Here is a 16,601-nt window from a genome sequence, read left to right on the forward strand (position 1 = left end):
CTCTTATCCTATTCTCCATTCTCTGGATTTCTTTTTATGATTGAGCTTTTTTTCATCTAGGCCAAGGCAAAACTCTAATATTCAAGCCTGGGCTATGGACATGGCTTGTTAGATGTCACCCTTAAAGTACCTGAGTACACCTCTAAGTTTACATTTACTATGAAGCAAATGTTACTGTTTGTTTTTGCCATGATTGACTCGCCCTAAATGGAAATAAGAATAGGTACAGGTGAGTGATTATTCTAGGGATGGTTCCCATTTAAAATGAAAATTCTAAACAGTATCATAGTCAACAACATAAAACAGCATGAAATGGGAATTTGTGTTGTATTAGTTAAAGATCTAAAGACATTCTTTGAGATGACACAATGAAAGACAGAGACAAAGGATAGATACATTAGTGAGTAACAAAAACTACTGAAGGAAATGGAGGTACTTTTACCAGAAAGGACAGATTATATTAGATTAAGCTTTTATAAAAAAGAAAAGAAAAGAAAAAGAAACAAACTTTTGTAGCTGAAGTTTTCCTGTGTCCCTCTTGGTCCTCAGGTGCTCAGACCCAAGTAAACACACAGAGGCTTATATTAATTAAAACTGCTCAGCCATTAACTCAGGCCTTCCACTGACTAGCTCTTACGCTTGAATTAACCCATAATTCTTATTTTTGTTTAGCCACATGGCTTGGTACCTTTTCTCAGTTCTGTCTTCACAACTTCCTTCCTCTGTGTCTGGCTGGTGACTCCTGACTCAGCCTTCCTGTTTCCAGAATTCTCCTCTCTGCTTATCCTGCCTATATTATACTTCCTGCCTGGCTACTGGCCAAACAGCATTTTATTTATGAACCAAATCAGAGCAACACACATTCACAGCATATAGAATGACATTCCCATCAAACTTTGTAAAAGTTAATTTATCCTTTCTTTTTATTTATTCTTCTTTCATACGGTACATACTGACCAAAACCTCCCCTCCCTCCACTCTTCCAACCCCACCATCCACTGCTCCTCCATTTCTCTTCAGAAAAGAGCAGGCCTTCCAGGGATATCAACTGAACACAGCACGACCAGATGCAATAAGACTAGACACAAACCCTCATATCAAGGTTGGAAAAGGCAACCCAGTAGGAGGAAATGGGTCCTAAGAGCAGGCAAAAGAGACACCACCACCCCTATTCCCACTGTTAGCAGTCCCATAGAAACCCCAAGCTACACAACCATTACATGCATGCAGAGGACCTACCATATACCCATGGAGGACCCACGATTGCTGCTTCAGTCTCTTTGAGTTCCTTTGAGCCCTGCTTGGTTGATTCTGTAAGCCCTGTTTTCCTGGTGTCCTTGACTCCTCTGGCTCTTACAATCCTTCCTCTCACCCTTCTTCAGTATTCCCCCAAGCTCTGCCTAATGTTTGGCTTTGTATCTCCTCTAATTAGCTGCCAGACGAAGCCCCTCTCATAACAATTGGGCTAGGCACTACTCTATGAGTATAGCACAATATCATATTATTAGGAATCATTTTATTCAATTTTTTGCCAATCATGTTTGGTTCTATCCTAGATCTCTGGGCCATCAGCTTCCAGTTTCTGGCAGTCCAGACAATGTCAGGCATGGGCTCTCTCTTGTAACATGGGTCTTAAGTTAGGCCAGTGATTGGTTGGCCATTCCAACAAGCTCTGAGCTACCATTGCCCCAGCACATCTTGCAGGCAGGACAGGTTGTGGGTGGAAGGTTTCAAGGCTCATTTGGGTCTCAGTCCCAACACTGGATGCCTTGTCTGGTTACAGAAGATGGCCAGTTCAGACTCTATATCTTCTATCTTCCATTACTGAGTATCCACTCTAGGGTCACCTTCATAGGTTCCACGAAGTTTCCACTGCACTAGGTTTCCACATCACCCACAAATGCTCCTCAATTCCAGTTGTCTCTCCCTCCCCCATCTGATCCCTCCTGTTCCCACCCTCACCCACCAGCAAAATCTATTGTATTTCCCCTTCCCGGGAGATCCACTTATTTCCCCTAGAGTGTTTTTTGTTTGTTTGTTTGTTGTTGTTGTTTGCCTCTCTGGGTCTGTGAATTGTAGCATGATTATCCTTTACAGCTAATATCTACTTATAAGTGACTACATATCATGTTTGTCTTTCTTGGTCTGGGTTGCTTTGCTCAGGATGATTTGTGTTTTAGCTCCATTCATATTCTTGGAAATTTCATGATGTCATTTTTAACAGCTTATTAATACTCCATTGTATAAATGTACCACATTCTCTTTATTCATTCTTCACTTGAGGGACATCTAGGTTGTTTCCAGTTTCTGGCTATTATGAATAAAGCCATTATGACCATAGTTGAGCAAATGTCCTTGTGATGGGATGGAGTCTTTAAGTCTATGCCCAAGAACGGTATCCCTGGGTCATGAAGTAGATCAACTCTCAATTTTCTGATGAACCATCATGCTGGTTTCCGTTTGGCTATACAAGTTTGCACTACCACCAACAATGGAGGAGCATTCTCCTTGCTCCACATCCTCACCAGTATGAGCTGCCACTTTTGTTTTTCATCTTAGCCATTCTGACAGGTGTAGGATAGAATCCTAGGATTATTTGATTTGCATTTCTTGAAGGCTAAGGATGTTGAACATTAAGTTCATTAAGTGTTTTTCAGCTACCTGAGATCCCTCTATTAAAAATTCTCTGTTTAGATATCTACCCCATTTTTAATGGGATTATTGGTTTGTTGATGCCTAGTTTCTTGAGTCCTTTATATATTTGGGATATTATTCCTCTATTGGAAATGGATGGTGGAAATCCTTTCCCATTCTGTAGGCTGTCATTTTGTCCTATTGACAGTGTCCTTTGCCTTACAGGAATTTTTCAGTTTCATGAGGTCCCATTTATTGATTGTTACTGTTAGTGTCTGTGCTATCAGTTCTATTCAGAAAGTTGTCTCCTGTGCCAATGCATTCAAAATTATCCCCTACTTTCTCATCTATCAGATTCAGTGTGTCTGGTTTTATGTTGAGGTCTTTGATCCAGTTGAACTTGAGTTTTGTGCAGGGTGATAAATATGGTTCTATTTCTTCTACATGCAGACATCCAGTTAGACAAGCAACATTTGTTGAAAATGATGTTTTTTTCATTGTGTATTTCTGGCTTCTTTATTTAAAAAAATCAGGAGTCCATAGCTGTGTGAATTTTATGTCTGGATCTTTGATTCAATTCTAGTGATCAATGTGTCTGTTTTCATGCCAATACCATGTGGTTTTTATTACTACAGTTCTTTAGTACAGCTTGAAATCAGGAATGGTGATACCTCCAGAAGTTCCTTTATTGTACAGGATTATTTTAGCTATCCTGGGTTTTTTGTTTTTCTACATGAAGTTGAGTATTATTCTTTCAGGTCAGTAAAGAATTGTGTTGGAATTTTTGATGGGGATTGTGTTTAATTTGTAGCTTGTTTTTGGTAAGATGGCCATTTTTAGTGTGGTGATCCTACCAATCTATGAGCATGAGGATCTTTTTTATCTTCTGATATCTTCTTTGATTTCTTTCTTCAAAGACCTGAAGTTTTTGTCATATAAGTCTTTGACTTGCTTGATTAGGGTTACACCAAGATAGTTTATGTTATTTTGGGCAATTGTAGAGGATGTTGTTTACCCAATTTCTTTCTAGGTCCATTTGTCATTTGTATATAGGAGGGTTACTAATTTTTTTTTAATTAATTTTGTATCCAGCCACTTTGCTGAAGATGTTTCTCAACTGTTGGAGTTCCCTGGTAGAATTTTGTGGGTTGCTTATATATACTATCATACCTTCTGTGAATAATACTCTGACTTCTTCCTTCCAATTTGTATCCCCTTGATCACCTTTTGTTGTCTTATCCCTTGTATCCCTACTCTTTCCAAGTCTTTATCATGAAGGGGTGTTGGATTTTGTCACAGGCTTTTTTGACATCTAATGAGATGATAATGTAATTTTTTTTTCTTTCAGTTTGTTTATAAAGTGGATTACATTGACTGATTTTCTTATGTTGAACCATTCCTGCATCTCAGGAATGAAGCCTACTTGATCATGTTGGATGATCATTTTGATGAGTTCTTGGATTCTGTTTGCAAACATTTTGTTGAGTATTTTTGCATCTATGTTCCTAAGGGAAATTGGTCTATAATGGTATCAGGATAACTGTGGCCTCATAAAATGAATTTGAATTCTTTGTGTTTCTGTTTTGTGGAATAATTTGAGGAGTCTTGATTTAATTTTTCTTTGAAAGTCTGGTAGAATTCTGTGATAACCATCTAGCCCTAGGCTTTTTTTTTTTTCTTTTTTTTGGTTGGAAGTCTTTTAACCTCTATTTCCATAGAGGTTATATGTTTATTTAAGTTGTTTATCTGATTTTGATTTAACTTTGGTAAGCGGTAGCTATTGAGAAGATTATCTATTTCTTTTAGATTTTCCAAATTTTTGTTCAGTACAGGTTTTTAAAGTATGACCTAATGATTCTTTGGATTTCCTCAGTGTCTGTTGTTATGTTCCCCTTTTTGTTTCTGATTTTTGTTAGTTTGAATATTCTTTCTCTGTCTTTTAGTTAGTTTGGATAAGAGTTTGTCTATCTTGTTGATTTTCTCAAAGAACCAACTCTTTGTTTCATTGATTCTTTGTACTGTTCTTTGTTTCTATTTTGTTGATTTCAACCCTTAGTTTGATTATTTCCTGCCATCTTGGGTACATTTGCTTCCTTTTGTTCTCAAGCTTTCTGGTGTGCTGTTAAGTTGCTAGTATGAGATCTCTCCAGTTTTTATGTAGGCACTTAGTGTAATAAACTTTTCTCTTAGCACTGCTTTCATTGTGTCCCATAAATATGGGTATGTTGTGCATTCATTTTCATTGAAATATAGGAAGTCTTTAATCTCTTTCTTTATTTCTGTTTTGACGCATTAGTCATTCAGTAGAGAGTTGTTCAGTTTCCATGCATTTGCAGGCTTTCTATTGTGTCTGTTATTGTTGAAATTCAGCTTTAATCCCTGGTAGTCTGATAGGATGTAGAGGTTATTTCAATTTTCTTGTATCTGTTAAAACTTGCTTTGTGACTGAGTATGAGGTCAATTTTGGAAAAAGTTCCATGTGGTGCTGAGAAGAAGGTATATTCTTTTGTATTTGAGTGAGATGTTCTGTAGATATCTGTTAGAGTTATTTGGTTTCTAACTTTTGTTAGGTCTGTTACTTCTCTGTTTAGTTTTTGTCTCGATGACCTGTCTATTAGTAGATTAATCTATTTTTAGGAACAAAAGGGGCAGGTTATGGAAGAAACAAGACAAATGACCCAGCTCATCAGATAAAAGTAAGTAAGATCACAAAACAAGGAGACAGACAGTGCAGAAGGAGTCAACCCCTGTAGGATTTGGAAACTGTGTTGTAGTAAAGACTCATTTTAACACGGACTGAACTGGTGGATGTATCCTCTAACATTCCATTACATCTCACTTCCTTTCCTCTCTGGGCTCAAAGGACATTCTGAGTTTGTATACATTAATGCTATTACAATGCTTGGGTTATAATCGGTGTCCTTAACAATTAACTTCTGCTTTAATATTTATTTTATTACTTTTGAAAATTTCATACTTGAGTACTTTGTTTACATCATTTCCACCCACATTCTCTCCCCTCCAATATTTTTTGTTTCCCCTACTCTCTCTCATCGACATGATTTCTGCTATAATTATTATGGTAACACATATATGTATATTACATACAACCTGCTGAATCCATTTAGTGTTTACAAATGACCAGTTGCTATTGGATAACCAATTAGAAGCCTCATCCCTGGAGAAGACTGATTCTCCTTCTCTCAGCAGCTACTGATTGTCTGTAACATCACAAGAAGGGGTGGGAGCTTGTGAGATTTTCCCCATCCAAGTTGGCATGTCAAATTGTCATTATGTCTTAAGTCACCATTTTGTTAAGATCTTAGGGTTTAATACCCCATCATTTAGAGAAGACGTCGTCTTGCAGCTGTAGTATTGATTCTCTGCCTCTTACATACTTACCACACCCTCTTACACGGGGTTCCCTTAGCCTTAGGTGCAGGGTTTGTATTATAGGTGCATCAGTTGGGGGTAGGCACCCCATAATCAGATTTTCTCTGATGATTTTTTCCAGTTGTGTATTTCTGGGTGATCTTTGTCTGTTGCAGAAATAAACTTCTTTATGATGAGGGCTGAATGTGACAGGCTTTCTCTTGGGCCACCGACCAGCTTCCAAATCATGACTCAGAAACTTATTCTTAATTATGAATGCTCTACCTTATCTTATGCTTGTCCTACTAGCTCTTATAACTTAAATTAACCTGTTTCTTTTCTTCTACATTTTGCCTCCAGGCTTTTTAACTTTCATTCTGTATGTCCTACTCTGTGTCTGGTTGGCTGGCAGCTGCCTGGCTGGCTGGCCCCTGGCATCTCCCTCTCTTTCTTCTTCATTCTATCCTTCTTTCCTTAGCCTAGATTCCTCCCCCTACTTATTCTCTCTATCCACCAGCCCTGCTATCTCTCCCCTGCCTAGCTATTGGCTATTCGGCTTTTTACTGGCCCTTCAGCTACTTATTAATCAATTGTCTTAGGCAGACAAAGCAGCACATCTTTATGTAACTAAACAAATGCAGCATAAACAAGTGAAACACACCTTTACATAGTTAAAGTAATATTCCACAATAGCTAAGAGCTACTCTTACCTGTGTATATGAGGTTAGATCTTTAGAATGTAGTTGGGAATGACACTGATTTAGGAAAGTAGTTGATGTTATGATATATGCACCCAAGGGACTCTGGCTGGCCAGGGTATCCTGCCCCTGCAGGGAGACATTCTGGCATGCTGGGCAGATGCAGAGGCAGGCAGTGGTCAAGACACACCATGCAGGCATGGCAGCGGTGGTGGCAGCGGACATTCATTCATAACCCAGGAGCTGCATCCACGCAGAAAGAGTTTAGTATAATATAGAGATAAAGATACAGAAAGACGCCGGGCGGTGGTGGCGCACGCCTTTAATCCCAGCACTCGGGAGGCAGAGCCAGGCGGATCTCTGTGAGTTCGAGGCCAGCCTGGGCTACCAAGTGAGTTCCAGGAAAAGGCGCAAAGCTACACAGAGAAACCCTGTCTCAAAAAAAACAAAAAAACAAAAAACAAAAAACAAACAAAAAAAAAAGATACAGAAAGACAGAAAGCAGAGAGAGGAGGAGAAGAGAAGAGAGGAAAAGTAGAGGTATGCACACCTCATGGCAGGGAAGAAAGAGAGAAGAAGAGAGAGAGGAAGGGGAGAAAAAAATTTTTTTTAATGAGGCTTTTACATCAGGATGTAGGGCAGTGCCAAGGGGTGGGATTTCAAGGGGCAAGTCAGAATATTAACAGCTTGTTCTCCTCTGGGGCCCATGACTTCACCAACCACAGAGAACTGAGGTTACCAGTACCAGCTATGAGTAGGCCTTAAGTCCAATTAGGTGGCTTTTGGTTACCTCTCTGAAAAATTATGCCTGGAATAATGTTTTATTATTCCACTAGTTCACAGGTGTGGGCTTCTTTGGCAGGGATGAAAATCTAAGAATGAAACTTGAAGCTCATTCAAGATTTTTCATTTACTTGAAAAGTCTTTGAAAATGTTAAGGCAATTCTAGATTCCAAATATGAAAGTTTTGTTTAAAGATTTTTATCTTTTCTTTGGTGCTTCTTTTGGCACAGAAAAGTGTTCCGCTGGCTGTTTTCTCATGCAAATCAGTTCCTTGCTTGCCTAGATGTAAGTAAGGACTGGCATTTCTATTCAATAATTAAGTAAAGCCATCAAACCCGTTCTGTGCTCTGTTGTGGGTCAAGGATCAGAACCTGCATCTCTTCCCTCTTCTCCTAGACATCTCAGTCTACAGCTGTTCTCGGCCGAGCATTGGAGGCTTCTCAGGGTTCTGAGAAGAGCTAAGGTAGCAGGACTTCCAGTTGCCCCCTCCTGCCTCTGACAATGTTCTTCACGTTGTCCACATTGTCACATTTCTACATGTGTTTAAGAGAAAGTGACTGTGGGTTTACTTTTCTATCACAAAAGAAGGGGGAGGGAAAGGAGAGAGGGTGAGAAAGAAGAGGTGAAAGGGAAGAGGAGGAAACTATAAACACACACACACGCACACACACACACACACACACACACACACACACACACAGGAATGCAATTGTTCCTTTCCCATTCTATGCCACCTCTTTCATAATATAATGCAATGTAGAAACAAATGAAATGTGCTCCTAGCCTGAATGGCTGTGCTCTAGATGACATACTACTTCCTGTTGTCCTCTTGGAAGTATTTCTGCAGGTGTGATGTTTATTGCACACCTCAAACTCCCCTCTTATCCACAGATGGGCTTCATTCACAGGGTGGCAGGAGGTAAGAGCTCAGGATTGCCAAGAGGAACGCAATGAAAGAGTGCTAAGAGATTCAATTATGACATGATCTTTAGTTTCACTATTTTCCAATGTCTGTCCTATGGATCAGGATAAAGACACAGTATCAAAATCGTGAATGTTATGACTCCGATAACCAAGTTGACAAGAGATAAAAATGTTATCCAGAACTTGTGTTCTGGTAATCTCTCCAAACAGTGGGTTACATGTAACTCCTAAAAAGGCTTTCCTTTTGCTCAGTGTGTAAAATACTGCTTATTACTAAAAAGGCTTTGTCACGGCCAAAACCTACAGCAAGGGGACCAAAAGTATCAGTATCAACTCAGGATACCCCCAAGACAAAGATCTCAACACAAAAGAGATTTATTTGCACCAGATGGACAAAGAGCAGGAAATAAGAGACAAAGACAGGAGAGAGAAGACAAGGGAAAGGGGGAAAGGACAAGGAAAAGGAGGCAGGGGTATTTGTTCGGGAGGACAAAGGACGGCCTCTGGATAGAGAGGAGACAGATACAGCCCACAGGAAAATGGCAGTTTATAAAAGTAAAAGGGGAAACCCCATGTTAGGTGTTTAATTTTAATTGGCCATGCTAATTAGGTGAGCCAAAGGTAGCTTTTGATTGCTGGACATCAACACATTGATAGCAGGACCTTGGTAATCAGCCTCAGAAGGAGGAAGTGGCCATAAGGGAATAGACAGTAGCTGTTAGCTTTAGGAATATAATCTGATGTTTTTCAGAAGGCAGAGGGAATGTGGGAGAAAGGTAAGGCCTGCCAGAGCCATGTTTGCCAGGTCCAGGCTGGCCAGAGTCCCTACGGGGACATCTTATAAATATCTAAGACTCAAAAGTACTGTCAACATTCCTTCCTCTTTGTCTCCCAGATTCATCCTGGGAAATCTCTCTACATGCTGGAGAGCTGCCCATCTTGCTAGAGTCTACCAGTCTATGGCAACCTCCCTTTTGTGTTGCTAAGCAGTCTCTAAATGGATCAGTATGGCTTGCTATGAACTAAACAGGTACAATTTCTGTTGAGACTGGGAGACAATCTTTCCTTGTTATTCCCATACTGATCAAATGTGTTTAATCTTGAGTGAGTGAACTTCTTCCCGTTTCAGACTATCCGGGGTTCTTTCCCACTATCTGTCCCTATAATCCCCCAAGGACAGTGTTCTCAGGGTTGTGTTCGTTACTTCAGCTGGATTCTTGCCTTGGTCACTCGAAGTTTGAATGTTATCCTGAAGAAATGAAAACCCAAGCCCCTAGCATGTGGTGAGAATCTTGCTGAATCTCTCTAATCCTATCTCAACAGTGTCCCCAACAAGCTGTAATTACACAGCTCAGCACTGCTGTGCTCTGATAGCTGTCTGGCCCAGGGACAGTGGTTCATTCAAGGAGGCTAATGAGTTTTGTTGCCTCTACAGAACTTCTAAGTTCAATCACCTTTACATCCATTGCTCTGATCAAATAAAACCTTTTATGTCCACCAGCACAAGACTATTTCCTGTCTCATGATATTCTTTTTTCTAAAAATTCCCAGGGCCTTTCATTTATTCTAATTTTCAGGGCTCTCTCATTATGGCTTAAAAAAAAAAAAAATAGCCTCCAAGCTCAGGGATGGCTGAATGGCTTCCTCTTCCGCTTTCTCTGCATGCTTGTTTACATGACTGCTTCTACCTTCCCGCTGAGTTTCAAAGCCCACATTAAGAGATTGAGACTATTTCTGTATCCTCAATGAGTAGAACAGTGCCTAGCCTAGCATGGGAGGTATTTTGAAGTTATTTTGTACTGCCGGAATGGAGGGATGCTCTGCCATTGACCCACTATATATCCTGGGCTTCAGCCTTGAACTCCCAGAAGTGCTAGATTCTCTTTCAACTATCACACCATACTTCCTTTCCATCTTTCTATTTCCTGATCCTTGCTCTGGATTAGTGATTTCCTTCTAGGGGACTGGGTGACCCTCTCTCCTTCACCTTTTCCTTCAAGCTTTTTGTTTAGTTTGGTCAGTAAGACTGACTAAAAAAGGTGAGGGGAAGGCAGAGAGAGACAAAGAGCTCTCTCCAGGTCCTGCCTGTCTTGCTGTGGCACTGTTTCTTTGGCAATGACTCTGCAGAGGCAGCTCACTCAGCCTTCAGACACAGCCTTGTGTATGTGGACATAAAAGCTTTCATTTAATCAGAGGATAAATGTAAAGGTGACTGAGTTTAGAGACCCTCAGCTCTCACTAGTCTCACTGGTCACACCATTCGAAGCCTTTCTTCCTTAGGACTTAACAGTCCTAACAACTTCCTGCCCTTGATAATATGAAGATACCAAATGTTCGGCTGGAAGCTCTAGCTCGCCCCTGAAAAAGCTGGATTTCTCTCTCTCCAAGTCCCACACTCTCAGAGAAAGCCTGGATCACCATTCTTGGTAACTGTGGTGGCTCCTCACCTAAAGTTGCCAGTGGCCCAGTCCTGGCCTAAAGCATTATAATTGGGTACAAACCCAGCTTGTGGCAGACACGTCATCATCACCCCTCAACTACAGGCTACATAAGTGCCCTCCTTTAATTGGGCCATGTGATTTTTCTCCTGCTCCTTCCCTTCCTTAATCTCTGGGGGGTGCGGGGCGGGGGAGCACTGGAAGACTCACCTAGGAGTTGCTTTGCTCAAAATAAACCTGGTCTTTTACTTTTTAATTCAGCTGGGTCTGGCTTACTGCATCTGCAGAGAAGCCTATTATCGGGGTACAGGAAACCTATTACCAACATCCTTTGTTTCTTTTGTTTTTTCATTGGCTCTGACCATATCTACAAAAAACAGTTCCCTAATGTAAGTGTATAATCACACCACCTAAGGAAATCTATGTCCTGCCAAGCCTCTTAAAATTTGCCTGCCTATGATAAGGGCATCCCAGTAACCTGCTGAATTTGAAGTATTTCCCAGAAGCCCATTCACTTATGTTAGGTGTTGTCAACCAATTTCATGGGCAATCGATGCCACTCTGTACCAAATCATGTCCTGACCATCAATGGTCCTAACAGAAAGCCTGCATTATCTACCTGACTGTAGATGTTGCCCTGCACACCGACACTTGCCCTCTGTCCATCTCAAGTTCACAACACCTTTAATTCGTTGCACATTGTATCTCTTTTCAGAGACCAGGCTGGAGTCATGGTTTACTTCGCCCCCCTCTCATAATTCCTGGGATATGCTTCCCCTAGTAAGTTGAGATTTCCAGGCCAAAGCTTCCGTGCCGACTCTTTTTATTTTTTTAAATATCTCCATTATTGTGATGAATCTGCCCTTTGAGGAACGGTTCATGTTTTTATCGTCACTCTTGGTGAAAGTTGAGGTGGTCATTAATAGCAGCTATCTTCTCTAAGAAGTAAGGACAGGGGACGATCTCTTGAAGAACACCCTGTCCCAGGGGTCGCTTTCAGATCACGGTGGCTATTTTCTCCCACATACCTAGTTTAAGCTAAAAGTAGTTGGATATAAAAACGTTGCCTTTAAAGTCAGAGTTACAAGATATATATAAAAGCAGCTGCCTGCCCTTGTTTTGTGCCGTGATTCCTGTGCTTCCACAGATAAAAATAGTGCTGGCACTCCCTCCTGGCACGCGGCACTGGAGGCTTCTCTTAATTTGTTGTCCACCCTCATCCTGAAGGCCTCTTTGTGCTGTTGCTTTCCAAGCATTTCCTGCTCCATGAGTATCTGTGTCTCTCGCTACGCAGAGCCCATTCATTCTCCGTTTTCCAGACTGACACACGTCCCTCCACCAAGCTCTGCTCTTCCAGAAACAATATTCTCCATTCCTAGACAGTAGGGTTTAATTTTTATTTTTCTTAATTAATGTTTTTTGAGATTATACTATAACTACATCATTTCCCCCTTCCCTTTCCTCCATCCAAACCCTCCTGTGTGCTTCCCCTTGCCCTCTTTCAAAGTCATGGCCTATTTTTTGCATTGATTGCTGGTACATACAAATAGATATTCCTAAATCCATCAGTATATCCTTCTCAATCTGCATACTATTACCTGTCAGTATGGTAGGGTTTTTTAATTTCGTTTTTGCCTTACTGAGAAAATAATGCACATTTGTTACAGGAAGACAGAGAAGCAGTATAAAACCACCACCTGAGACAGTAGTCGGTGAATATAGCCTTTGCCTTTGTCAATTGATGCTTAGATAAATACACAAACATAGAGAAGTACAAAACAAAAATGAGGTGGTTCTCTATATGCCTGTCCTATATTCAACCTGCTTTCCCACTTAATGCTAAATCGAAAATTTCTATGCATGTAGAAAAATGTATAAAATCTTTATCCACCCTACCTTTGTTAATATTAACATTTTAATGCATGTGAGATTCCCACTCCGTGGAAAAAGTAGAATATTATGAGTCTTGCTGCAGTCTCCTGAGGGTCATTCTAAGCACAACCTGCTCCCTGCGATCACTAGGGCCCTTGTTTTACAGTGGTCACCTTCAGCTTTTCTCTGTAACTTCGCATCTACCTCACTGTATATGTGCAAAATGCCTATGTGTGCTTTCTGTCTTTATGCTGAACGGACTATATTATCAGTTTAAAGTGCCTTTATATTTAGAATGGACTATGTTATCAGTTTAAAGTGCCTTTATATCTAGAAATGATTCATGTCTTTAAAACCAGATTTGACATAAATCTAGTTCCTGAGATTCTTTTCCTCATAAATATTAAATATACGTGTTCTACTCCACTAAGACTGGGCTCTTAGGATTCCCACATCTCCCTTGCTAATTGTCACAGCCAAATGTGACAATGTTTTCCAGAGAGTTAGGAGAGAAGTCCATTCCTTTAGTAGCTAAAAGATAATTTTGACAATAATTAATTTATATCTTCCATATTCTCTTTATAATTTTCTTATGAATATTTTTAATTAGCATGTAAAGTAATGGGTTTTATGCAGCATTTCTTACATTTCCTCACACATACATATGTTTGTGCTGGTGTTACTTTTCATTCTTTGTCCGTATTTTGAATTAAATTAACACATTCTAATATTCCTTTTTGATGTTTTTCATTTTAGTAGTATGTATTCATTGTTTACAGTGCTAGGATTCATTTTCAAGATATATATATATGTGTGTGTGTATATATATATATATATATACACACACACATATATATATATTAGACGTTTTGGTCATGGCCACCCTACTCCTTTAACTTGTTACCTTTGCTCTTCCCACTGCCCCTTTCTTCTGCCTCAGTAGCCTCCTTCTATTTGCATGTCATATATACGTACATATTCTAACTTCAGCATTTGAATAGAAAGTAAGCAATATTTGTTTTTCTAACAATAGCTTATTTAGCTTATCACTTTCCTCAAGTCCCATCCACTTTCCAGCAAATGACAATTTTGTTCTTTCTGAATAAAATGCCATATGGTATTTAGCATGCATATTCTTTATCCGTTCATCTGGTAATGAACATCTAGGCTGATTCTGCAACTCTCCTATTTTGGAAGATGCCAGAATGTGTAGCAGAGATAACAACATATCTATGTTTATCATATCACCTGCTCCCAACATTTTGTGCTTCATTTAGAGATCACATACTACACATTATAGTGCTCACCCTCAATTGACCCAAATGTATGTTTTTTGAAAACTTCATACATGAGTACGGTCTTCACATTATTTTCCCCTCTCTTCTCCCTTGCTTCCTTCCCCACTCCTCCTCAAATTCATGACTTCTCTCTCTCTCTCTCTCTCTCTCTCTCTCTCTCTCTCTCTCTCTATATATATATATATATATATATATATATATATATATATATTTGTGTGTGTGTGTGTGTGTGTGTGCGTGTGTGATATCTTTAAATACAACCTGATGATTTCATTTAGCTCATAGATATATATGCTTAAAGCTGACCGTTCAGGATTGGATAACCTATCATAGGGCTCATCCCTAGAGAAGACTCATTCCCTCTCCCTTAGTAGCCATCAATTGCCTATAGTTCTTCATCTAGGATTAGGGCCTGATGAGATTTCCCCAATCCACATTGGTGTTTCAATTGCTGTTATCTTTTTTTTTCAGGTCTTGTTTAACAAAATCTGTTGTTGCGATTTCATAGGTGCAACTTCCCTATCATATATAGAAAACATGTGTGTCATCTCAGACAAACTAGTATTTTGCCTCTTACAGTATTTCTACCCCATCTTCAGTGATGTTATCTGGGGCTTAAATGTTGTTGTATAGGTGTCTGTTGGGGATGGGTACCCATGATCAGTTGTTCTCTGCATCTTGACCAGTTGTAGCTTTCTATAATGGTCTTTGCTGCAAAAAGAAACGTCTTTGGTGACAAGTGGGAACTATACTCACCTATGAGAATAGGGGTAAGTATTTATAATGCAGTTAGAGGTTATATTGGTTTAAGAGAGCAACAGTAGGAAGTTCTCATCTGTGTCCTCACCATGTATGATTAGATCTAGGTTTACAGTGCTGGATATGAATGCCCACCAGTTTAGCTGTGCTTATGTGCTATTAGATGGCTGTTGGTTACCCCTCGGATATAAGTGCCACTACTGCACCTTGCAGAATATTTCGTCATGGTGGTAATTGTGGTTGATAGACATTGCGAAGCTTGGGAGGACTGTTGACTGCTTTCTCCCTTAACAGCTTGCATAGCTTCTTCTGATGCTGTGAGAGGTAATCCTCAGGGAAGAGTCTTCTAGGTCAGTTCAAGCTGGATCCCTCCAACTACTCTTTCTTCATTGTATATCTTCAGGAATAGAGTCTGACCTTCGGTTTCCGAGAGGCAACCAAGGGCTGTGACAATACCCTGTATTGTCTAGTGGGTCTCTTGAAATGTCCTCAAACAACTCAAAAGGATACCATGCCTGGTACTGTGGGTTCTCGTTGTTGTTGTTGTTGTTAGTCTATGGCTTTTTGGAGGAGTATTATCACCCCAAGTGGTATAGCTTCAACATATATGTGTAGATACACATATATATGTAATTTAAGTAATAAAATAATATGATTCCTTATGACTTTTCCAACCATTCTTAGTGCTGTGGGATGTCGTTCTGTATGCTGTCAATGTGTGTTGCTCTGATTGGTTGATAAAAAAAAAACAAACGCTGATTGGCCAGTAGCCAGGCAGGAACTATAGGTGGGACAAGCAGATGCGGAGAATTCTGGGAAGAGGAAAGGTTGAATCAGGAGTCACCAGCCAGACACAGAGGAAGCAAGATGACAAGGCAGAACTGAGAAAAGGTACCAAACCATGTGGATAAGCATAAATAAGAATTATGGGTTAATTTAACTGTAAGAGCTAGTCAGTAATAAGCCGGAGCTATTGGCCAAGCAGTTATAAATAATATTAAGGCTCTGAATGATTACTTTATAAGCGGGCCATGGGACTGCAGGGGCTTAGCAGGGCCTGAGAAACATCCATCCTACACCTTAGTGTTATCCATCCTCTCTCCCTTTTATACTCTGTACCCTCCCTCTTAACTGATTTCACTTCAAGAACACAATTATTTTATTTACTCTGTGCTAGAGTTTGATGAGCCCACATCTACAGAAATCACACTTAGTCCCACTAGGGGAAACAAGTCCAGTGACTCCATGAGAGTAACACATGCAGTATCTCATAAGGCAGCTCCAGACAGGTATGAGCGGTGCTATATTAATCCATTCAAAGGCTCTGAATTCCTGTGTCTTAGGCTCACAGCTGCTAACTGATATGCATAACATACTCTCATAGGACAGTAGGGGCTGGTAGGGATCTGTTTGCTGAAGAATATATGTACTCTCTGAAAGAAAGCATTTATACTGTTTTTATAAACATGACACCTATATTAGACACATCTGCAAGCCAGATTTTGTGGTCCTGAAATCAGAGCACTTACAAGGTACCAAGGATTCATACTTAACATGTGTTAATCAAATTATTTCTCACAAAAATAATATATGAAAATTGTTATAAATCAAGACAATGATGTATGTTAAATTTTAATGATTACAGAGGGACTTAACAAATGCAGCTGGACTCAAATTCCACAGCTCAGGTTCCATCTACATTATCTGTCCCTAGCACATTGTCTCTTCACATCATTAAAAATAGCTAATTACTTAGAATGATTAAAGTTCAAAAATAAACACAACTCATACTGTCTGCCACATACTTTCAAATCTCATATATA

The 16,601-nt window shown here is 39.8% G+C and overlaps 1 protein-coding gene across 3 annotated transcripts in view; it reads left to right on the plus strand.

Annotated features, from left to right (window-relative positions):
• Window positions 1-16,601, plus strand: part of Ptchd4 (patched domain containing 4) — a 204,011-nt gene that overhangs the window by 71,034 nt on the left and 116,376 nt on the right. The window lies entirely within an intron of this gene.

This window comes from Peromyscus californicus, unplaced genomic scaffold (genome assembly GCF_007827085.1).
Source record: "Peromyscus californicus insignis strain IS unplaced genomic scaffold, ASM782708v3 Scaffold_19__1_contigs__length_69161282, whole genome shotgun sequence".
Taxonomy (NCBI): Eukaryota; Metazoa; Chordata; class Mammalia; order Rodentia; family Cricetidae; genus Peromyscus; species Peromyscus californicus.